This window comes from Ranitomeya variabilis, chromosome 6, assembly GCF_051348905.1.
Source record: "Ranitomeya variabilis isolate aRanVar5 chromosome 6, aRanVar5.hap1, whole genome shotgun sequence".
In the NCBI taxonomy this organism is placed as follows: domain Eukaryota; kingdom Metazoa; phylum Chordata; class Amphibia; order Anura; family Dendrobatidae; genus Ranitomeya; species Ranitomeya variabilis.
Genome location: NC_135237.1, coordinates 512383102 through 512409395, shown reverse-complemented (window position 1 = coordinate 512409395; position 26294 = coordinate 512383102).

Genomic DNA, 26294 nt, shown 5'->3' with positions numbered 1-26294 from the left:
GTGTTTTTTGTTAAGTAATCTAATTTACTGAGATAATGACTTTTGGGTTTTCACTGGCTATAAGCTATACTCATCAACATTAACAGAAATAAACTTGAAATACATCCCTCTGTTTATAATGACTCTATATAATATATGAGTTTCACTTTCTGTATTGAAGAACTGAAATAAATTAACTTTTTGATGATATGCTGATTTTGTGAGAAGCACCTGTACCATCCATACTACCTTCCTTTCACAGAGAAGTCTGAGGAGTAGCTAATGTTATGTGGCATCGGTGAGAGCAGTAGTAATGGGTCATTTATGATTGATCCAGCACAAAAGTCGGCTCACTTCAGTGAATGGTTGAAGCCAGTAGCCTAGTGAGAGTCCTTTATAGTTTCTGAATGGCTCTCAGTGGGGGTAAAATGACATTTTTTCTCTGCCAATGCAACCCCAATTCACACCCAGATTTTTTATTGGGTGTCTATAGGTAGGCATTGCTTCAACTGCATTAGAGTGGTGATTTTACATTAAATTTGTGTTCACTTTTACGGCCGACCAAATGATCCAGGTCACCAACAAGAGCTGGACTGTCCATTACTAAAGAGTAGGGAGCATGAAGAAGAAGCAGTTGCTTATGGGAAATGTAGTCTACAGTGGTCACATATGTAGCACTGAAGGATCGCCCAATTCACACTGAGCAGAGAGACTCAATAGTGGAGAAAGAGGAGCCAAAAAAGGTGTAAGAAAATGCACAGTGAGAATCTGAAGGCATTGCTGAGTTATTTTAGACAGGTCATAAGACTAAAGGAAGTTTTGGGAAAAAAATCTTAATTTTGAGATAACCCCTTTAACGGTTTCAATAATTTTAGCAAACTCTTCTTTTTGAGTGGAGTTTAGCCTTTGACTTATTTCTGTGCACTTCAACATCATTGTATGATTTATTTCAATTAACATACTTGAAACCTGGCAGTGGTTTAGCACATGTGCATGAATTTGTCATCACCTCCCTTAAGAGGCATCTCTTAGGAAATTGTTCATCTGTCTACTCAGTTCAGTACAGATGACAAGTGTGCGCGGTATGCCAGCAAACCTGCTTGAGTCCTCCAAATAGAATCTGACCCGTGCGGTGATGCCACAAAGCATCAGCCCATGTTATACTATATAGCATAAGTCATTCTCTTGGCAATCCGAGGTACTTTCCTGGTTGTTATATTGAGCTATAGTGTCATGCTGTCGGAAGAAAGCCAGGAATAGTTTATTTGTCTCAATATTAAGGTAATTAAGAACGTGAGAAATGAGTCAAATATTCCTACATGTATTTTTTACACTCATTTCTTATTAGATGTTTATTTGATTAAGTAATTGATATCATTAACGAGTGAATGATCATGTCATCACTGATAACACCTGCTTTATCACCCAGGATTTTTGGCACAGTGGTCCGCAGTTTCCTCCAGCACAGTATGAATAAACTGCAGGCTTACTGAGCTCATGGAACGGCATGCATCGTGAATATGTTCTTCTGCCTTGGTTGTTGTCAAAATGGATTTTCCATTTTCAGTATAATCATATATTAAAGCTATGTAATCGAAACTGATTAGCTTGCTGCTCTGAATTGTGAAAGAAATTGAAGAATTTAGAGAAAAACTTGCAAATACAGGGAAAGTGATGAGATGAGTGGATAGTTTGAAATTCGATTTGCCGGTTTCGCAAAATTTCCCCAATAGATCCAATTTGTAGCAAGCAGGGCCGGACTGGTCATCTGGCAATTCTGGCAAATGCCAGAAGGGCCTGTCTGGTGGTGGGCCGCCTTGTCTGCTTTGTTGTTAACATAATCGATCTTCTCAAGACACCCATACTGTTAAGAGCTGTGACGAAGCACAAAGTCGCTGACTCCAGCAGGTCACTGGTATCATTAGAAATATCGGTCTTGAAGTAAATCTTGCTTTCCTCCATCCAGGGTAATATTAGTAATATATCCTATCTGGTGCTTGGGGACGAGGACAGCATGGACCTGTGTGATTTCAGTCCCAGTCCGTACCTGGTAGCAAGTAAATTTGCACGGATTTCAGTACTGGAAAGGAGATAGATCTGTCAATATGATCTGTTTAATCCACAAGCTCAGTGAATCTAGAGGTGGAATCCAACTTTGTACATAATACCAGTCCTGCACCTGACACCGTGTGCTCCACTAGGATCTACTGTTTTCTAATGTCCCTGTTGTATGCTGACCACCACAGTGCAAGGGAATGTGACTCCGGGTTGTTTCAATGTCCCCGGACATTACAGAAAAAGGTGTCTCCTGGCTAGGTGTGTGTGTGCTGTTAATTTAGTGATATGCCACTGAAGACCACATCACATGGCAGGCCAGGACCCAATGAAGTAAAAGATGACTGAGAGAGACCAAAGTCCAAAGATAAACCTTTCTTTACTAATTAAACTGGTGGAAAATATATACATCAGATAGCAGACATAACACATTTTCTGCACAATCCAGAGGCAGTAACGTCATGGTTACACGTGATGGTACATTTCTTCATTTATCTGTTGCACTAAACCAGCAAGCCATCATGGGAGCCTCCATCTTCCCTTGTGAGGACCGCAGAGATCGAGGTTTGTCATTATGGTCCTTCACAGCTCTTCTCAACTTCAAGTAGATGTGGGCCACAACCCTTTGTGTGCCACTGCACCTTTGTACCTGGTAACACTTGTCACAATCCCCTTAGAAGAACACATGTCTCAACCTGGCCAGTCTTCTCTATGACCCTCAGGGAATAATACCAAAATGTGCTACATAGGGTTAGTAGGGTTTAGTTGTAAATTATAGATTGAACGTAGTTCAAACCTATGAGATGCACAAGGCTACTGTTCCATTAATTAGGCAAGGAGGCCTGAGCCTATCCACGCTATGTGCCAACCTTACTAGGGGTGAATTAATAGATTGCTAAGAGAAGCCGAAGAATTAGAATCAGGACACCAGAAAGATGCAAACAGCTAAGCAGGCCAAAAAGGATCTATTCACAACCAAATTAATAACTTGGGGCTTTTTTTTAGTTCAGAGTCTAAGTAACAAATGATAACATCACCAATATAGAAACAAAATCACCAAAACAACAACTTCTAATTGACTTCCCAGACTGACAAATCCTAAAACACAATCTATAAAGTTAAAAATAAGTTAAAATTTAGACATTAGTAACTGTTTTATGAATCATGTTCAATTAGATTTTCCAATATTTAAAAGTAGTTAAAGGGAATCTGTCAGCAAGTTTTTGTTATGTTATCCGAGATCGGCATGATGAGACCTTGATTCGAGTGATATGTCACTAACTAATCTGTGTGTTGCTGTTTCAATAAAATCAGTGTTTTATTAGCAGGGGATTATCACTACATGATTAGTTGTTTCATGCCATGTGGTCTTCATGCTATGTATAACCCCGCCCCGCCACCGATTAGCAGCTTTCTGTCAATCTACAGGGCACACAAAAAAGTTGCCAATCAGTGGTGTGGGCGGGGTTATACAGGGCTTAGTATTCTGAGCACTGCTAGATTTGCAGCAGAGAAAATAATGATTGCATCAAAATGACAGCATGTAAGAGATACATCACTGAAATCTGGGTCTCAGCCCCTAGATTATGCTTCTCTCAGATTACATAGCAAAACATGTTGACAGATTCTCTTTAATTTTAAAATTAAAATGATCACCAAAAAATAATGCGTGATTGTTATTAATGAAGATCGATAAACAATAACTATTAAATGTTTTAAATATTAGTATTTAAAAAAAAAAAAAAAAGGCTTCCAGGATACTGACTGTGTCACTTATAGCAGCTGTGCATTTCAGGAATGACACAGCTAGCAAAAATATATATACAAATGTAAATCCTGTTAGCTGTATCACTGCAGAGATTCGCAGTTGTTATAAGTAATGCATACACAGTAATATCTCAGTAACCAATTTATGCTTATTTTTTATGTACTAATATTTAAAACAGTAATTGGCTTTTGTTTATTAAGCCCTTCATTCCCAGGAAATATTTCATTTTTGTATTTTTTTACATCGATATAGCCATATGAGGGCTTTTTTTTCTTGCTATTTTCTTGGAAGAGTTGTCATTTTGAATGACACCATGCACTTCACCATGTAATGTGCAAAATAATGGGGAAAACAAGTCAAAGTGGGATAAATTTATGAACATATTGCAATTCGAACATTTTTTTGTTTAATTTTAGTTTTTCCGGCATTCATTGTGGAGTGAAAATGACCTGGCACTATGAGTCTTCAGGTCAGTGTGAATACAGTGATACCATAAGTTGTATAATTATTTTTAGCATTATTTTAGGTGGTTAGAAAAAATCAGAACCTTGAAAAAAAAATTGGGCTTTAGTCAACATTTTCTGGACAAATTTATTTCTCTGTCAATGTAAATTCGCGAGGCGGTTTGTCTTGTGAGTAGCAAGCTGTAGCTTTTATTGATACCATTTTGGGGTACGTATAACATTTGGATCGCATCTTTTGCAGTGTCTGAAAAATGGAAATGCTGGTCTGGTGTCTGGATTTTTTTCTTCTTCTTGTCATTTACCGTGAGGGTTAGAGGAGTATTCTCAAGTCTGAAAGTTTTCTCCTATTCATAGGGCCCCATATGATCCTGAAAACTTGGGTTCTGAAGAGCCCCATGAAAACAGAGGTTGATCATGTGCACTACTGTAACATTAATTCTAAGAGTGAATGGAGTGATAGAGCGCATGATCAACCATTGGGCTCCAGAGCCCTAGTTCTCTTCGTCACTGGGGACCCCAATGGTTGGCCCCCAGGAACTGGAAAATTATCCCCTATCCTATGGATATAACTTTCAAACTTTAGAATACCCCTTTAATTATTTCTATATCATAATAGATCAGACTTTTACAGACATGGTGATATCAGATACCGTATGTACTCGAGTATAAGCCAACCAGAGTATAAGCCGAGACACCTAATTTTGCCCCCAAAAACAGGGAAAACTTAATGACTCGGGTATGAGCCTAGGGTGGGAAATGCAGCAGCTACTAGTAAATTTAAAAAATAAAAATAGATACCAGTAAAAGTAAAATTAATTGAGATATCATTAGGTTAAGTATTTTTGAATATCCATATTGAATCAGGAGCCCCATATAATGCTCCATACAGTTCATGATGGGCCCCATAAGATGCTCCATACAGTTCATGATGGGCCCCATAAGATGCTCCATATTAAAATATGCCCCATATAATGCTGCACAAAGGTTAATAATGGCCCCATAAGATGCTCCATAGACACATTTGCCCCATACAGTACTGCATAAAGGTTAATTATGGCCCCATAAGATGCTCCATAGAGACATTTGCTCAATATAATGCTGCACAAAGGTTGATTATGGCCCCATAAGATGCTCCATAGAGATATTTGCCCCATATAATGCTGCACAAATGTTGATTATGGCCCCATAAGATGCTCCATACAAAATACGCCCCATATAATGCTGCACAAAGGTTAATAATGGCCCCATGAGATGCTCCATACAAAAAATACGCCCCATATAATGATGCACAAAGGTTAATGATGGCCCCATAGGATGCTCCATATTAAAATATGCCCCATATAATGCTGCACAAAAGTTAATAATGGCCCCATAAGATGCTCTATAGAATAATATGCCCCATAAAGGTTGATGGCCCCATAAGATGCTCCATAGAATAATATGCCCCATAAAGGTTGATGGCCCCATAAGATGCTCCATACAAAAAATATGCCCCATATAATGCTGCACATAGGTTCATGATGGCCCCATAAGATGCTCCATATTAAAATATGCCCCATATAATGCTGCATAAAAGGTTAATGATGGCCCCATAAGATGCTCCATATAATGCTGCACAAAGGTTAATAATGGCCCCATAAGATACTCTATAGAATAATATGCCCATAAAGGTTGCTGGCCTCATAAGATGCTCCATAGAATAATATGCCCATAAAGGTTGATGGCCCCTTAAGATGCTTCATAGAATAATATGCCCCATAAAAGGTCGATGGCCCCATAAGATGCTCCAAAGAATAATATGCCCCATAAAGGTTGATGGCCCCATAAGATGCTCCATAGAATAGTATGCTGCTCCATAAAGGTTGATGGCCCCATAAGATGCTCCATAGAATAATATGCCCCATATAACGCTGCTGCTGTGATAAAAAAAGACATACTCACCTCTCGTCGCTGTGCGCCAGGTGCAGGAGTTGCCGCTGGATCAGGCCCCTGGCACTTGCGATATTCATCTGTCCCCATTCCACAGCTGCATGTCGCTGTGTCTTCCGGGTCTCTGCAGTGACTGTTCAGGCAGAGGGTGCACACTAAACATGTCATTGCGCCCTCTGACCTGAACGTCACAGCCAAAGAAGATAGCGCGGAAGACAGCGCAGCGGTGGAACGGGGACAGGTGAATATCGCATGGCTCACCCTCCCCCGTCATACTCACCCCCTCTTGGTCTGCACATCCGTGCTTCTCCTATGGTCTCTGCCAGCAGCTTGTTCCTGTGTTCAGTGGTCACATGGTACCGCTCATTAAAGTAATGAATATGCGCTCCCGCCTCTGGGAGTGGAGTCGTGTTCATATTCACTACTTTAATGAGTGGTACGATGTGACCGCTGAACACAGGAAGAGCTGCGGGTGCCGGAGACCATCTGTGAAGCAGGGACGTGCAGAGACCGCACCGGGAGGAGGTGAGTATGATGTGATAGCCGCCACTCCTGCCGCTCCCCCTCCCTCACCGACCCCCTGGGACAATGACTCGAGTATAAGCCGAGAGGGGCACTTTCAGCCTAAAAAAAATGGGCTGAAAATCTCAGCTTATACTCGAGTATATACAGTATGTTGATTTTTTATATATTCTATTTATTTTTAAAATGAGAAAAGGCTGATGATTAGAATATTAAAAACATTTTTTTCTACCTGAACCTGTGACCCTTTGATTGCTTCTACTATATTCACTGCAATACCACTGTCTAACACATATGGCATCTATCGCATGTGGTGCGGGTTCAGCTCCTGAGTGTTCCACACATGTGGACTATAGCGCAGATGTATAGTTATTATGTCCATATGTGCCAAGAGGTTAAATAAATCAATAATCAATTATAATGATTAATTATTGTTTTTTTATATAAGCTGAAAGGAAAATCAACTAAATGTAAATTTCAATATTATACATTTATAATTGAAACCTGATAGTCTTTTTTTGCAATGGCTTATTTTTGCCTGAACTGTAATTTATTTAATTGTTACCAATGTAGATTGTATTTTAGGACTATGCACTTTGGAAGGGTGCAGTCAGACAGTCATATAAATCGGACAGAGAGTGGAAGGCACTGCACGGACTGGTCCGACCCAAGATAGACAGCTTCATGTATTTCTATGTAGTTGTCGACCGGTCCATGTGCTGTGTATGCATGTGTGTTCTTGAACAACACCCCATTTGGGATGGCGACTTTTATACTAGTTCTTGTTTGTTATATAGTGCTGATGTTGCAGTCTTTTTCTTAAAATTTCCTTTAGCTAAAAAGGGTAGCTGACCTACCAAAACGTGCTGTATTTACATGAATGTTTTAGAAATGTTCATCTTAAATTGATCCATCATGGTCTGCTTGGAAGCTTTTACCTTCTTGATCTACAAATTATCCCTATGGTCTGTCTCAAAATTGCAAACATTCGTTTTTTTTTTGCTATTTCCCTTTATAAACAAGGCTTTGGGGAAAGTACACATACAGCCGAGAAAAACAAATCCCATGCTATTAGCACCCAAATTTTCTAAATTATTCAAGCTATAAGCATTTTTCTTATATCAAGGAGATCCTTGTGTGTTAACAATAAATTGTTGAATTTTCCTTTAGAGATTTTTATATTTTGGCTTAGTCACTCTAAATGTTTAACTTGACAAATATCTAGAGGGTTCACAATCAGTATTTCCTCAGAAGCAGGCTTCCAAGAAGAGAGAAAAATTGTCTTCTCTTAGAATAATGGAAATAAGTCGGAACAGCCTTTCGTTTTGCTAATTTATAAACCACTGTACTATGTGCTATGCTGAAAAATGAAATGGTATAAGGATCCAGGAAAAATACAAATGTAAACAAGAGTATTCTGACGCTTACATAAACTTTTTACTTCTTGGATGGCATTTGCTCTGACATTGCCAAGGTAAGGAAGAGCTGAAACAAATCAAACACTATATGACAAAACATAAAGACTGATAGATGTTAAGGAAAGGAAAAGCTTAAAGAGGACATTTCACCAGTTTCAGAATATTAAACTTGCAATATTATGGAGCAATGGCTTACAGTAAGAGCTGAGCAAACAAATAAGTTTTTCTTTTTTTTATTTCTTCTCTCCAAGATATTGGCTTATAAAGTTTAGGCTACAAGTGCGGGGAGGCATTACCAGAAATTTTTCACAGGGGGCATGTACTTCTTCCCCTGAATGACATTGACCAATCATAAGCAGGCAACAATACACAGGAGGGGAAAGACCACACCCCCACAATAGCTTAGATCAGGCTTTCTACTGTATAATCCATGTAATTACAGACAGTTCTGCTCTCCTTCCATAGCTTCCCTGCTCTACTCTCATTCCAGCTATCTTTTCTCTATATATAATAGAGAAAATCATCATCAGCAGAATGCAGGATATTATACAGTAGTACTGTCCATTGTGGCTGTGAATCTAGCACTGGAGTGAGGTTAACGAATTGCTTGAAGCTGCAACTCAATTTGACTGTCTATGCTTGTCTCTCATTGTGCTGAATACTCATCATGCCTTCTCCACCACCCATCCCCATTGTGTATAATTAAAGAGTAGATTTAAACTCTTTTTAAGAGTGGATGGTGAGCTCAAGAGGCAGGATGGAGATGGGGTAGGTTGGGGTGGGATGGGAGGAGTGGTCCATAGGAGGATAAAGAAGTAGAATTTTAAGATGCAATCATGAGAAAAACTAACTGCACCCTCTTTGAGCACTATGGATTTATTATCAGAGCACACTAAAAGCAAATCTGGTCATTGCAAAGTCTTAATATTAGGTAAATACAATCAATCTTGGATGAAGAAGAACATGTGACAAATTACACCATGTCATTATTTATTTAACAAAAATTAGAATCAAAATGTAGAAATAGTGAGTGAAAAATGAAGAACAACTTTACTGATTACATAGCAATTAAGATGATAGCAGGTGTTGCTAATCATAGGCCTTTGATCAACTGTTCATTAACAAGAGTGACCGCCTCTATAAAAGCAGACGTTTTGGTTTGATGGTTTGGAGCATTCATTTATCTGTTAACACAATGATATTTATTTGATCGTATGAACATATATTTAAACATCATATAAGAATAAATAAACGATAAACAGTGATTGAAAAGAACAAAGGAACAGAAGTCAGAGTCGGATATAGAGATTTTCTATGTATGCAATAACATTGTCATTTCCAGTATAGAAATCATTCTTGTCACCAGTATAAGCTCTGAGGGGACATTCCTCGACAATGTGCTGAATTGTTTGATGGTCAGCTCCACAGTCACAGGCAGGAGAGTTAGATTTTCCCCACTTATGCATAACATCTGCACAGATGCCAAAGTTTGTTCTGATACGATTCAAAGTGACCCAGGTTTTCCTTGGCAGATTGAAGCCTGGTGGTGGATTTTGAAAGTGAGGAAACGTTTGAGGCTCACCGTCTACTGCACTGACCCAAAGTTCACACCATTTCTCTTCTAAATTGAAATCATGTTCATACAGGGTAATTGCGGTTCGGATGGGTGGATGTCTTGATTTCAGTCGCTGTATTTGAACATCTTGGATATTTTGATGTATTGGGAGATCTTCATTATTCACTACTTTGGTGTATTCTTTAAGTAGGAGCTTTTGTCTTCTCAGATTTGCAGGTGCGATATGGCTCAAGACAGTGGACGGGTGTAGGTCTGATAGCACCAGAAATTATGCGCATAGAGTTGTTCAACTGATTGTCGATTGCATTCACATGACATCTATTCAGCCATACTGGAGCACAATATTCTGCGGCAGAGTACACCAAGGCAAGGGTAGACGTTCGCAAGACAGGTGTGGAGGAACCCCAGGAGGATCCACAATGATAAAGGAGCAAATACATCAGCAATGATTTTAGATAATTGTTGCGGTCCATCAATCTGAGAAGAGTTACAGTATAAGGCCATTTCCAAACAATATGGGGTCCTTCATGCTTCAAAATATTCACAAGTGGAAAACATTCAAGACAACTGACAATCGTCTCATGAGTGGACGTCTCAATAAATTCACCCCGAGATCAAACTGTGTAATGCTTAAAAAAATTGCTAAAAAAGGAAGAGCTTATCCTTTCTGGCCCTGAGGCCATTTTTGCTCAAGATAAAATGACTCTATAGCTGTCACACAGCCGCCGGCACTCGGGACCGGAGCGTACTGCCGGTGGCAGTGCAGGGTATTGATGCGAGAGACTCACGCGAGTTTCTCGCATTGCACTGGCAAGTGTCACCCTGGCTTTACAGTTGGGCTCAAAAGTTTACATACCCAGGCAGAATTTTTGCTTTCTTGGCCTTTTTTCAGAGAATATGAATGATAACGCCATAACTTTTTCAACACTCATGGTTAGTGGTTGGGTGAAGCCATTTATTGTCAAACTACTATATTTTCTCTTTTTAAATCATATTCACAACCCAAAACATCCAAATGACCCTTATCAATAGTTCACATACTGGTGATTTTGGCCTTATAATATGCACATAAGTTGACACAAATGGGTTTCAATGGCTACTAAAGGTAGCATCCTGAACTGTGACCTGTTAGCTTGTAATCAGTGTTTGTGCATAAAAGCTGAATGAGTTTCTGGGATCCAGACAGACACTTGCATCTTTCATCCAGCCACTGACGTTTCTGGATTGTGAGTCATGGGGAAAGCAAAAGAATTGTCAACGGATCTACGGGAAAAAGTAGTTGAACTGTATAAAACAGGAAAGGGATACAAAAAGATATCCAAGGAATTGATAATGCCAGTGAGCAGCATTCAAACTGTGATTAACAAATGGAAAATCAGGGGCTCTTTAAAAACAAAACCACGGTCAGGTAGACCAACAAAAATTTCACTCACAAATACCAGAAAAAATGTTCAGGATGCAAAGAAAAACACACAAATACTGGACTCTCTGAAAACAAGCGGTGTGGCTGTTTCAAGATGCACAATAGGGATGCACAAGAAAAATTGGCTTAATGGTCGAGTTGCCAGAAAAAAGCCATTACTGCGCAAATGCCACAAAGTATCTCGCCTACAATATGAAAAACAGCACAGAGACAAGCCTCAAAACTTGAGGAAAAAGGTAATTTGGAGTGATGAGACCAAAATTGAACTTTTTTGCCACAACTAGGGTTGAGCGACCTTTACATTTATAGGATCGGGTCGGGTTTCACGAAACCCGACTTTTTCAAAAGTCGGGTCGAGTGAAATCGGCCGATCCTATAAAAAAGTCGGGGTCGGGGTCGGCCGAAACTCGAAACCCAATGCAGTGCATTGGGTTTCCAATGGTTCCCAGGGTCTGAAGGAGCGGAAACTCTCCTTCAGGCCCTGCGATCCATATTTAAGTGTAAAATAAAGAATTAAAATAAAAAATATCGCTATACTTACCATCTGATGCGCCCTGGTACTAAGCGGGAACCTTCCTTCCTTAGAATCAGCCTTCCAGGACCTTGCGGTGACGTCGCGGTGACGTCGCGGCTTGTGATTGGTCGCGCGGCCGCCCATGTGACCGCTCGCACGACCAATCACAAGCCGCGACGTCACCGTGACGTCACCGAGGGTCCTGGAAGGGCTGATTCTTAGGAAGGAAGGCTGCCGGAAAGAAGCCGAGGGTGAGTATATTCCTATTAGGTATATACTCATCCTCGGACGCGCCCTGCTTCTTTCCGGCAGCCTTCCTTCCTAAGAATCAGCCCTTCCAGGACCCTCGGTGACGTCACGGTGACGTCGCGGCTTGTGATTGGTCGCGCGAGCGGTCACATGGGCGGCCGCGCGACCAATCACAAGCCGCGACGTCACCGCGACGTCACCGCAAGGTCCTGGAAGGCTGATTCTAAGGAAGGAAGGTTCCCGCTTAGTACCAGGGCGCATCAGATGGTAAGTATAGCGATATTTTTTATTTTAATTCTTTATTTTACACTTAAATCTGAATTCCGATACCAATTCCCGATATCTTAAACATATCGGGAATCGGTATCGGAATTCCGATTCCAGATTCAGAAGATCGCCGACTTCATGGCCGACCCCACACAGGGGTCGGGTCGGGTTTCATGAAACTCGACTTTGCCAAAAGTCGGCGACTTCTGAAAATTGCCGACCCGTTTCGCTCAACCCTAGCCACAACCATAAACGTTCCATTTGGAAAGAGGTCAACAAGCCCTATGATGAAAGGTACCCCATTCCTACTGTAAAGCATGGAGGTGGATCGCTGATGTTTTGGGGATGTGTGAGCTACAAAGGCACAGAAAACTTGGTAAAAGTTGAAGGAAAGATGAATGCAGCACATTATCAGCAAAAACTGCAGGCAAATTTGCAATCATCAGCCTAGAAGCTGCCCATGGGATGTACTTGGATGTTCCAACATGACAAGGATCCAAAACACAAGGCCAAGTCGACCTGTAATTGGCTACAGCAGAACAAAGTCAATGTTCTGGAGTGGCAATCTAAGTCTCCTGACCTCAATATCTTTGAGCCACTCTGAGGAGATCTCAAGTGTGTAGTTCATGCTAGATAGCCCAGGAATTTACAGAAACTGGAGGCTTTTTGCCAAGAAGAGTGGGTAGCTTTACCATCTGAGAAAATAAGGAACCTCATCCACAACTACTACAAAAGACATCTGTAATGCTGTCGTCACTCAGTATAGGGCAACCCTCACCAGGGGGTGCTGGCAGAGTAAGAAAGGTTGCGCTCACAGCGTAACACTGCAGTATGGTAGTGCAGGCGCCACCAAGTGGTGAGAGAGTGGTCAGACGAGCTGGGTAAGGAACGGTCAGGAAACACAGTACCAGAGGAAACAGCTACATACTTGGTCAAGTACAAGCCAGAAAAGTCGGAGCCAGAAGGGAGTAGAGATACCAGAAACCTGAGACAGTAAAACAAGTCAGAGGTCAAGGCAGGTCAGATACCAGAGGTCACAGCACGGGGAACAAAACACTCAGACAAGCTTGGGCAGGAACTATAACTGACACAGTCTGCAGATGGCAGCGGGCTGAAATAGCCAAACGGATCCCAAAACGAGGTAAAAAAGATTAACCCCCGCATGACCAGACCTGGGAGAGAATAGGAAGAAACAAACCCCAGACTGGATCATGACAACTTCAAGCTGTCATTGATGTTAGAGGGGGCAATACACGGTATTAAGAAATGGGGTGTGTGAACTTTTCATCAGGGTCATTTGTATGTTTTGGGTTATCATTATGATTTAAAAAGAGAAAACACAGTAGTTTGACAATAAATGGCTTCACCCTACCACTAGGCATGAGTAAAGAAAAGATTTGGTGTTATCATTCATATTCTAAAAGGCCAAGAAAGCAAAAATTCTGCTGGGGTATGTAAACGTTTGAGCACAACTGTAGGTTAATTTGGTTAGTGTTACATTACGGTTGTATAAACATCTCCAAAAATAGTTCAATTTTCTTTTCTGTATTCAATTAGTCATCCATAAATTGTAACATGGTTAGTGTTACATTACGGTGATATATAAACCTCTAAAAAACTGTTCAATTTTTTTTCTGGATTTAATTAGTCATCCATAGAGCTTTACATGCTTTGTGTTACATTATGGTGGTATATTAAACTCCAAAAAAAGGTTCAAAATTTTTATCTGGATTCAATTAGTTATCCGTAGAGTATAATGTGGTTATTGTGGCATTACCGTGGTATATAAAACTGCAATAAAAGTTCAATTTTTTTCTTCAATTTAGTCATTCATAAAGTTCAACGTGGTTACTGTTACATTACATAGGTATGTAAACCTCCTCGAAAACATTCAAAATATATTTTTAGGATTCAGTTAGTCGTCCATACAGTTTTACGTGCTTTGTGTTACATTGCGGTGGTACACTCCCAAAACTGTAACCGTTCAAAAATTTTTGCTGGATTGAATTAATCATCTGTAGATTTTACCGTAGTTATTGCTACATTACAGTGGTATATAAAACTCCAAAAAAAGTTCAAAACAGGAACAGGAGATGCTGTTTAGAATAGCACAAAACTTACAGCACACAGCCACAAGAAGATGATGGTAAGGAATGGCCATTTTTTTCTAAGCAGGAAGATTATGAGACACAGTTGCTAATATGTCAGGTTGTTGTTAATTTATAAAGTCGGGAGGACCAGGGTGCATCGGTGGAAGACGAGGTGGCACATGACGAAGTCACCGACCCAACCTGGTAAGCTGGCATGCAGAGCAAGGCCTTCAGTGCTGAGGAGGAGAGATCAGCAGCACCGAAATAAGCAAATGCAGTGTATTTTTATTTTGAATCCAAGTGAACTAATCCACAAAAAATCCTGTTGAGATAATGATATCACTTTCAAAATCCAGATTGCAAACAAGCGCAATTATCAAGTCTAATTCCTTTCTGGATAGACTCCAAAACATAGCATGCTTTTCAGACTTGAGATGGCACATCTCTCTAATTAAGGTATCACATATACATGGTCATTCAATGTAAGCCAATATACATTCACATAGTATAAATTTATGTTCCACATCTGTTATTAAAAAATCTATGGGAATTAGCGACCCACCCTAATAAATGTCTCCCCATGCATATCTGGAATGGTGATGTTTTTTAGATTTGCAAAGACAAACCTCGTGTGAAAACAAATGTCAACTTACAAGAAACATAATAGCTAAATTAAAAAAGTGACTACATAATCTTCCCCTGAATATTTCTCTATTATCACTTTGATCTTCTAAATGTTCTGAGTGAAAATAATCTGCATTAGTGTCTTCACTGTATGAGCAGTGCACGTGTTAGCATAATAGCTGGATAACATAAACTAAGATTGTAAGTTATGAAAAAGACTTCAAGAGGATGTGAGAGATCTCTTGAGAGATAAGCCTTTCTAGCTATTGGTAATTCCCCTTACGGTAATCTTTTATAGTGACAACACAGTTCAAACATCCTCAGAAACATGGTCGCTTCAACAAGAGCTTGAACTTTTTTTTTAAACACCACTGGCTAAATGGAAATTTTGACTTCTTGCCCAGGACACCCTGAAAGCTGCTTCTTCAGATAATTTCTCAACATAACTCAAGAGAGTTGTCAGGCCATTTTTTAACCTGGCCCTGCATGGTGTAAAAATAGTAAAGGTATACTGAACAAAAGAGATGAACAAATTGATGAGATGTTAATCTACTTTGTGTTGAATTTCATTAAATTTGCAGGCTTTGAAAAGTCAATTCACACTAATCTCCCCAAAAAATGCCAGGTGAAATTTTTCATATTACCAAACATTGCATCAGTAAGAGAGGGCTCACATGACCTTAAATATGGCTTCCCCATAATGCCTTGCAGCTATCACATCACATGGTAAAGTGCTGGAAATCATTGGTTACCATCATAGCCACTATAAAAGCTGAGGCTAGGAATGCAGCAGACATGTTGGAGGTGTTACAGCCTATGCAGTGTACCTCAGAGTGCATATCTAAGCATTAGTGATATGAAGAGAAAAGTCTTAAACATTGGACAACTTGTTCAGACAAAGTTCGGCATCTTTTCCAAATCCCCTGAGTACTGCAGGAATTAAGTACAGTCATTGATAGACCATTATTTTTAATCTTTAAAGACTCCATAAAAACAGTGTCTGTACCACAGGACTGGCATATAGCAAATGTGGTGCCAATATTCAAAAAGGGGATAAAAACTGAACTTGGAAATTATAGGCCAGTAAGCTTAACCTCTACTGTGGGTAAAATCCTGGAGGGCTTTCTAAGGGATGCTATACTGGAGTATCTGAAGAGGAATAACCTCATGACCCAGTATCAGCACGGGTTTACTAGGGACCGTTCATGTCAGACTAATCTGATCAGCTTCTATGAAGAGGTTAGTTCCGGACTGGACCAAGGGAACCCAGTGGACGTAGTGTATATGGACTATTCACAAGCTTTTGATATGGTGCCACACAAAAGGTTGATACATAAAATGAGAATAATGGGGATTGGGGAAAATATGTGTAAGTGGGTTAAGAGCTGGCTCAGGGATAGGAAACTAAGGGTGGTTATTAATGGACCACTCTCAGACTGGGTAGCGGTTAGCAGTGGGGTACCACAGGGGTCAGTATTGGGCCCTCTTCTTTTTAACATATTTATTAATGACCTTGTAGGGGGCATACAGAGTAGAATTTCAATATTTTCAGATGACACTAAACTCTGCAGGGTAATCAATACAGAGGAGGACAATTTTATATTACAGGATGATTTATGTAAACTAGAAGCTTGGGCTGATAAATGGCAAATGAGCTTTAATGGGGATAAATGTAAGGTCATGCACTTGGGTAGAAGTAATAAGATGTATAACTATGTGCTTAATTCTAAAACTCTGGGCAAAACCATCAATGAAAACGACCTGGGAGTATGGGTGGATGAAAAATTCACATTTAGTGGCCAGTGTCAGGCAGCTGCTACAAAGGCAAATAAAATAATGGGATGCATTAAAAGAGGCATAGATGCTCATGAGGAGAGCATCATTTTACCTCTATACAAGTCATTAGTTCGACCACACTTAGAATACTGTGCACAGTTCTGGTCTCCGGTGTATAAGAAAGACATAGCTGAACTAGAGCAGGTGCAGAGAAGAGCGACCAAGGTTATTAGAGGACTGGGGGGTCTGCAATACCAAGATAGGTTATTACACTTGGGGCTGTTTAGTTTGGAAAAACGAAGGCTAAGGAGTGATCTTATTTTAATGTATAAATATATGAGGGGACAGTACAAAGACCTTTCTGATGATCTTTTTAATCATAGACCTGAGACAGGGACAATGGGGCATCCTCTAAGTCTGGAGGAAAGAAGGTTTAAGCATAATAACAGATGCGGATTCTTTACTGTAAGAGCAGTGAGACTATGGAACTCTCTGCCATATGATGTTGTAATGAGTGATTCATTACTTAAATTTAAGAGGGGACTGGATGCCTTTCTTGAAAAATATAATGTTACAGGTTATATATACTAGATTCCTTGATAGGGTGTTGATCCAGGGAACTAATCTGATTGCCGTATGTGGAGTCAGGAAGGAATTTTTTTCCCCAATGTGGAGCTTACTCTTTGCCAAATGGTTTTGTTTTGCCTTCCTCTGGGTCAACATGTTAGGGCATGTTAGGTTAGGCTATGGGTTGAACTAGATGGACTTAAAGTCTTCCTTCAACCTTAATAACTATGTTACTATGTTACCTACTGTTCTGGCACAGACACCGAACATGGACTTCACCAGGAAGTTCTTGTTACTGTTAAGGTTTGGCTGCCCGAACACCGGGTGTTTGTTACGCTGTCATGTGCATGACAGTGCTGCAAACACCGCTTCTGATCGACGATGAAATCATTCCTGCCGGTCAGAGAGCCACGGTTCTCATGCTGCCCAAAGACAACACAGAGGTATAAAATTTACCTATTTGCCCCTCAAAGTGATCTCACTTTGAAAACTACACTCCTCAAGAATTTCACCAGAGGGTGCGATGAGCATTTTGAAAGTACAGTAGCTTAACAGAATTTTATGTTGGCTTGTGGAAATTAAAAATCATGTTTTCTTAATCTAAAATGTTTTGGATTTGTACTTCAATGACATGGTGCTGGAGAAGACGGAGGGCACCTGTCATGACCCATGGTCAGTCCAGCGGACGGCACAACATGCACCAATAATGGGATGGAAAAAGGGAGAGAAAGGCCCTAACAGTAAGGAACAAGGGATGGGGCACCTCCTAACAAAGCCTGTGCCTATCCCAAAGCTCCAATAGCGCCCTATGTTGGTCCTTCCCCCCGCTGCCATTACGGGCCTAGTCACTAGCTGTCACCTCACTATACCCTGGCTAGCACACTGGTCAGTAAGGACACTATAGCTTCACCACTGCAGATGGTATAAACACAAGGGGATAGTGACAAGCATGAGACATACAAGGAAAGGAACAACAAAACTTAGCTCCACACAGCAGATGATGCAGAACCAGGACCCCGACCTTCAAAAAAGTAGCAGATACACTGCTGGCAGCAGAGGGCTTCAAACTCCTAGGCTGGTCTTCAGAGACAAGCTCTAATACCAACATTCAGCTGATGCATCATATGACCTAAAAGCAAAAAAATATTTGAATTAAAGCAGAGCCAGAGTTGTCACGAATCCAAAAATTAATCATGACAGTACCCCCTTTCAACAATGGGCCTCTGGACCCTCAACACCAGACCTCACCGGAAATGACGTGCTTTGAGGACACCTCAACCTACTAGGATTCACCTCTGCAGTCAAATGATCCTCAGGTTTATGGTAAATGCAGCCCGATGGTGACAGAAATAATGTAGGCTTGGGAGGCACAACAAATCTCCAGAGCGATGACCTGTGGAATACGTTCTGTACCTGCATTACTAGGGGTAACTCCAACTGGAAGGTCCTAGGGCTGAGAACGCTGACACCCGATATGGCCAGATCACCCTAGAACACATGTCCGGACCTGAACATTTATTTCCACGTGTACATTTGCCAACACACGGTAAATTCCTTGAGGAACAGACAACAAAGGTGTCCCCCCATGTCACCAAACTCATACCCTCTCTACTCTATTCAATGGGAACCACCACCCTTCCCTGATTCCTCCTCCTGAAAGGACGCCAAGACTCAGGGTTTACTTGTGGTGAGAGTTGAATCCTGCCACTATTCACTGGTAGCACCATATCTGCCTCCACCACAGAAGAAGGGGTAGATTCAAGAAGGACGGCAGAGACCATAGCACTCAGGCAACAGTCTGTACAAGACTGTTCCCAACTCACCACTTCCCCGGACCATCAATCTATGACCGGATTGTGTCTCCTCAGCCAGGAAAGGCCTAAGACAATAGAGGTTGGCATACCCTCCAAGATGTAGCACTACAGGGACTCCTCATGAAGAGTCCCTATACGCATGTTAATATTGTCTATGACCTGGGTCAAACTCCTCTGGCAGAGAGGGACAATCGCATGAATTGAAATGGGTCTCGCCAGCGTCCTACTGGTCAGACTGTGGGTCCCTACAAAGTGGGTCTCTACCATGTTAACTCCAGCTCTATTATCCACAAGAACCAGTATGGTCTCAGTTTCCCCACCAACCACCACTTCAGCAGTTACAGTACTGGCAGCAGAGGGCTCCAAACTCCTAGGCTGGTCTTCAGAGATATACTCTGTTACCAACAGTTAGCCAATGCATCATTTGGCTATTTAAAGGATGGTGGGAGTGGTCACCACCCACATCAGCTGACGTAGCAAGAGAGCAGCTTCCAGCAAGAAAACTGACATTAACCATTGCTGGCACGAAAGCAAAAAACACTGTTTAAATTAAAGCAGAGCCAGAGCTGTGACGAATCCAAAAATTAATCGTGACAGCACCATTTAAACAGCTAGCTGTGTTACTGGCTCTGTCAGCCGGGATGGTAGGGGCACTGTCAATTGTATTAGCACTGTGACTTGGGGTAAAAATAGAGGTAGATATAAAGTGAGGGAGGAGCATAGAACATTTCTTACACTAATTTGACTTACAACCAAGTCATGGTTGGTGATGATGATGATTCTGTTGTGAAAAAAACCTGGGAATCAGATCAGGGTATCATGGAGGTGATGTCATCATAACTGGAGGGTGGTGGCTTTGGCCATAAAAACTGAGTTAACTTTTGGCCAAATTACCTCTGCACTGATCCGTACCTCCCACTCCAAGACTTCTCCCGCGCTGCGCCAATCCTCTGGAATGCTCTACCTCAAGAAATTAGGACCATCCACAATTTGAATAGTTTTAGACACGCCCTCAAAACATATTTGTTCAGAGCGGCCTATCACATTCCCTAATCAAAGTCATTTTATGTGTAAGGGCGCGTGTGTAGCCCATTCACTATCTCCATCTATCCCCCACTCCCTCAAGATGGCTGGACCGTCATTATAAATACATAATTTTAAATAAGCTCCTGTACTTTGTATCTCCCCCACCTCATTGTAGATTGTAAGCTCTCACGAGCAGGGTCATCTAATTTCGTCTTATTTTGCTTTAATTATTGTATTGTTAACGTTGTTACTTATGACATGCGTTTAAAGCTGCTAACCCCTTCCCGACCTGTGATGCCACGTAGGCGTCATGAAAGACGATGCCAATCCGACCTGTGACGCCTATGTGGCATCATGGAGGGATCACGCCCCTGCAGATCGGGTGAAAGGGTTAACTCCAATTTCACCTGATCAGCAGGGACAGGGGGAGTGGTACTTCAGCCCCGGGGGGGTGGATTCACCCCCCATGGCTACAATCGCTCTGATTGGCTGTTGAAAGTGAAACAGCCAATCAGAGTGATTTGTAATATTTCACCTATGAAAATGGTGAAATATTACAATCCAGCCATGGCCGATGCTGCAATATCATCGGCCATGGCTGGAAACCCTGATCTGCCCCCCCACAGCCACCGATCACCTCCCCAGTCCTCCGTCCTGTGCTCCGCTCCCCTCCGTCCGCCTGTCCGCTCCCCCATCCTCCTATCGGCTCCCCCGTGCTCTGATCCCACCCCCACGTGCTCCGATCCCCCCTTGCTCCGATCCCCCCCTCATACTTACCGAGCCTCCCGGTGTCCGTCCGTCTGCTGCATGGGCGCCGCCATCTTCCAAAATGGCAGGCGCATGCGCAGTGCGCCCGCTGAATCTGCCGGTCGGCAGATTCGTTCCGGGTACATTTTGATCACTGTGATAAAACCTATCACAGTGATCAAAATAATAAAAATAGTAAATGTAGAACTAGGGTTAGAACTAGGGCTAGGGTTAGGGCTAGGGTTAGGGTTAGAACTAGGGTTAGAGCTAGGGCTAGGTGTTGTGACCTGGTGGTTAAGAGGCCACACTGATATGACCTGGTGGCTAAAACGCAACATGGGATGAGCTCTGAGAAGGTGGTATCTCTACTGACCGCAGTCCCTAATCCTAACAACAACACTAGTAATAGCCGTGGGATGTTCCTGACTCTCCCTAGACACCTCTTCACAGCCTAAGAACTAACTACCCCTAAAGAAGGAAATAGAAAGCTATCTTGCCTCAGAGAAAACCCCAAAAGGAAAGACAGCCCCCCACAAATATTGACTGTGAGTGAAGAGGGAAATGACGTACACAGAAATGAAATCAGATTTCAGCAAAGGAGGCCAATACTAACTTGATAGACAGAGAGAAAAGAATACTGTGCGGTCAGTATTAAAAACTACAAAATCCACGCAGAGTTTACAAAAATGAACTCCACACCGACTCACGGTGTGGAGGGGCAAATCTGCTTTCCCAGAGCTTCCAGCTAGCCTGAATATGACATAGTGACAAGCTGGACAAAAAGAGACATATTTGCAGAGTAATAGAGTCCAAGCAAATGGACAAACAAAACTAGCAAAAACTTATCTTTTGCTGACAAGGACAGGCCATATGAGAAATCCAAGGAGAGAACCAAGTCCAACCAAGAACATTGACAGCTGGCATGAACTAAAGCCCAGAGCAGGTTTAAATAAGAACCCAGGCAAGGCGATTAGTGAAGGCAGCTGCCACAGCTACCTAAAGAAGCAGCAGTTCCACTCGAAACCACCAGAGGGAGCCCAAGGGCAGAACTCACAAAAATACCATTAGCAACCACAGGAGGGAGCTCCAGAATGGAATTCACAACAGCTAGAGTTAGGGCTAGTGTTAGGGCTAGGGTTAGGGCTAGGGTTAGGGCTAGGGTAAGGGATAGAATTAGGGTTAGAATTAGGTTATGTGCACACGGTGCAGATTTGGCTGCGGATCCGCGGCGGATTGGCTACTGCAGATTCGTAGCAGTTTCCATCAGGTTTACAGTACCATGTAAACCTATGGAAAACCAAATCCGCTGTGCCCATGGTGCGGAAAATACCGCGCAGCAACGCTGCATTGTATTTTCCGCAGCATGTCAATTCTTTGTGCGGATTCCACAGCGTTTTACACCTGTTCCTCTATAGGAATCCGCAGGTGAAATCCGCACAAAAAAACACTGGAAATCTGTGGATTTTTCAAAAATGGTGCAGAAAAATCTCACACGAATCCGCAACGTGGGCACATAGCCTTAGGGTTAGGGTTGGAATTAGAGTTAGGGTTGGAAATAGGGCTATGGTTGGAAATAGGGTTAAGATTAGGCTTGTGGTTAGAGTTATGGTTAGGGTTAGGGTTGGGATTAGGGTTGGGATTAGGGTTAGGGGTGTGTCAGGGTTAGGGTTGTGGTTAGGGGTGTGTTGGGGTCAAGGTTGTGATTAGGTTTATGGCTAGAGTTGGGATTAGGGTTAGGGGTGTGCTGGGGTTAGAGTTGGAGATAGAATTGAGGGGTTTCCACTGTTTAGGCACATCAGGGGTCTCCAAACGCAACATGGCACCACTATTGATTCCAGCCAATCTTGCGTTCAAAAATTCAAATGGTGCTCCCTCCCTTCCAAGCCCTGACGTGCGCCCAAACAGTGGTTTACCCCCACATATGGGGTACCAGCATACTCTGGACAAACTGGGCAACAACCATTGTGGTCCAATTTCTCCTGATACCCTTGCGAAAATAAAATATTGCTTGCTAAAACATAATTTTGGAGGAAAGAAAAATATTTTTTTATTTTCACGGCTCTGCGTTATAAACTTCTGTGAAGCACTTGGGGGTTCAAAGTGCTCACCACAAGTCTAGATAAGTTCCTTGGGGGGTCTAGTTTCCAAAATGGGGTCACTTGTGGGGGGTTTCTACTGTTTAGGCAGATCAGGGGCTCTGCAAACGCAACGTGACGCCCGCAGACCATTCCATCAAAGTCTGCATTTCTAAACGTCACTACTTCCCTTCCGAGCCCCGACGTGTGCCCAAGCAGTAGTTTACCCCCAGATATGGGGTATCAGCGTACTCAGGACAAAAAGGGCAACAAATATTGGGGTCACTTCTCCTGTTACCCTTGTGAAAATAAAAAAATACTAACTAAAACATAATTTTTGAGGAAAGAAAAATGATTTTTTAATTTCACGGCTCTGCATTGTAAACTTCTGTGAAGCACTTGGGGGATCAAAGTGCTCACCACAAGTCTAGATAAGTTCCTTGGGGGGTCCATTTTCTAAAATGGGGTCACTTGTGAGGGGTTTCTACTGTTTAGGCACATCAGGGGCTCTGCAAACGCAACGCGACGCCCGCAGACCATTCCATCAAAGTCTGCATTTCAGAAGTCACTACTTCCCTTCCGAGCCCTGACATGTGCCCAAACAGTGGTTCCCCCTACATATGGGGTATCAGCGTACTCAGGACAACAACTTTTGGGGTCCAATTTCTCCTGTTACTCTTGTGAAAATAAAAAATTGAGGGCTAAAAAATAATTTTTGAGGAAAGAAAAATGATTTTTTATTTTCACGGCTCTGCGTTTTAAACTTCTGTGAAGCACTTGGGGGTTTAATGTGGTCACCGCACATCTAGATTAGTTCCTCGGGGGGTCAAAAATGGGGTCACTTGTAGGGGAGCTCCAATGTTTAGGCACATGGGGGCTCTCCAAACACGACATGGTGTCCGCTAACGATTGGAGCTAATTTTTCATTCAAAAAGTCAAATGGCGCTCCTTCCCTTCCGAGCCCTGCCGTGTGCCCAAACAGTGGTTTACCCCCACATGTGAGGTATCAGTGTACTCAGGAGAAATTACCCAATAAATTTTAGGATCCATTTTATCATGTTGCCCATGTGGAAATGAACAAATTGAGGCAAAAAGAATTTTTTTGTGAAAAAAAATACTTTTTCATTTATACGGATCAATTTGTGAAGCACCTGGGGGTTCAAAGTGCTCACTATGCATCTAGATAAGTTCCTTGAGGGTTCTAGTTTCCAAAATGGGGTCACTTGTGGGGGAGCTCCAATCTTTAGGTACACAGGGGCTCTCCAAACACGACATGGTGTCCGCTAAAGATTGGAGCCAATTTTTCATTGAAAAAGTCAAATGGCGCTCCTTCCCTTCCGAGCCCTGTTGTGCACCCAAACAGTGGTTCTCCCCCACATATGGGGTATCAGCGTACTCAGGACTTGGGGGTTTAATGTGGTCACTGCACATCTAGATTAGTTCCTTGGGGGGTCTAGTTTCAAAAATGGGGTCACTTGTAGGGGAGCTCCAATGTTTAGGCACACAGGGGCTCTCCAAACACGACATGATTTCCGCTAAAGATTGGAGCTAATTTTTCATTGAAAAAGTCAAATGGCGCTCCTTCCCTTCCGAGCCCTTTCGTGCACCCAAACAGTAGTTCCCCCCCCCCATATGGGGTATCGGCGTACTCAGAACAAATTGTACAATAACTTTTGGGGTCCAGTTTCTCTTTTTACCCTTGAGAAAATAAAAAAATTGTTGCTAAAATATCATTTTTGTGACTAAAAAGTTAAATGTTCATTTTTTCCTTCCATGTTGCTTCTGCTTCTGTAAAGCACATGAAGGGTTAATAAACTTTTTGAATGGGGTTTTGAGCACCTTGAGGGGTGCAGTTTTTAGAATGGTGTCACTTTGGGGTATTTTCAGCCATATAGACCCCTCAAACTGACTACAAATGTGAGGTGGTCCCTAAAAAAAATGGTTTTGTAAATTTCGCTGTAAAAATGAGAAATCGCTGGTCAAATTTTAACCCTTATAACTTCCTAGCAAAAAAAAAATTTGTTTCCAAAATTGTGCTGGTGTAAAGTAGACATGTGGGTAATGTTATTTATTAACTATTTTGTGTCACATAACTCTCCCGTTTAACAGAATAAAAATTCAAAATTTGAAAATTGCGAAATTTTCAAAATTTTTGCCAAATTTCCATTTTTTTCACAAATAAACGCAAAAATTATCGACCTAAATTTACCACTAACATAAAGTCCAATATGTCACGAAAAAACTTTCTCAGAACCGCTAGGATCCGTTGAAGCATTCCTGAGTTATTACCTCATAAAGGGACACTGGTCAGAATTGCAAAAACGGCCAGGTCATTAAGGTCAAAATAGGCTGGGTCATGAAGGGGTTAAACTGTAAAGCGCTGCGGAATATCTTGGTGCTATATAAATAAAGATTAAATGATCAATAACAGCAGACATCTTTGCTTCTTATCTTGTCTGCTCAAGTTAATGCCATGATTCTTGTTGATGGAGGATGATCAATAGCACCTGAAAACTTTGGTGGTAGTGGTGATGGTGGCATTTCCTATGTACAGGAATCTCTGATGTGGGATTTCTTTTCCATGTTGATAAAGGTCCAATATATTACAGTGTACAGGCTCTGCAGTAGGAAAGTAAGTCATGGATGTCCCGGCGCAAATAAATTATGAAGTATGGCTCTCTGTAAGCACCTGAAGTAACATCAACTGCTCTCCTTGGAAAAGAAATGGAATAGTCATGTTAGTAAGGTTCTTTCTGTACTCTTTCTCTTTATCATCATTCTGGTAACCACGTCCCAACTTTAAGTTCTGCCTGGTAAATGTCATTTTCACCATTTTATCATCATGTACTGCTTATAGAATTCTTCCTTCTCTCCCTGTTTATTCATCAGTTAGCCATATGTGTGCCCAAGAAATTTACATCTAGTTGTGCATTTGTGTGGAGGTTCAACTTCCACATGTCGAAGCTCACCAAATTTGATTCTGTACCACTGAAATTGTACTGCATTTTTTGAAATTATAGTGTTTTGTTAGCATCCATGGAAGATACCTAGGCACTATTACTTCTTGAAGTATTTTGTATCTGCTTCATCACAATTTTTAGAGAAAAAAAGATTTTTAGGCATCAAGTGGGGTAAACTACCACATAAAATGAACAAAAATGACTTGGTCTTTGATTATTTCAATTTTTTTTAGCAAAATCCTCATATTCTGTAAATTGTGTTTTGACTGGTGTGGATTTTCCTGGTCGAACCCTGTAAAGGATTTTGCCACTGTCGAGGATTAGAAACAAAAATAGGCTGGTGTTTTATTTTTCATTGGTAACTCACATAGTTGGAGAGGGTGATCAAGGCAAGAATCAAACCTTGACTTTATGGTTCCCGTAGAATTGACACTATTGTTAGGCAGAGAAA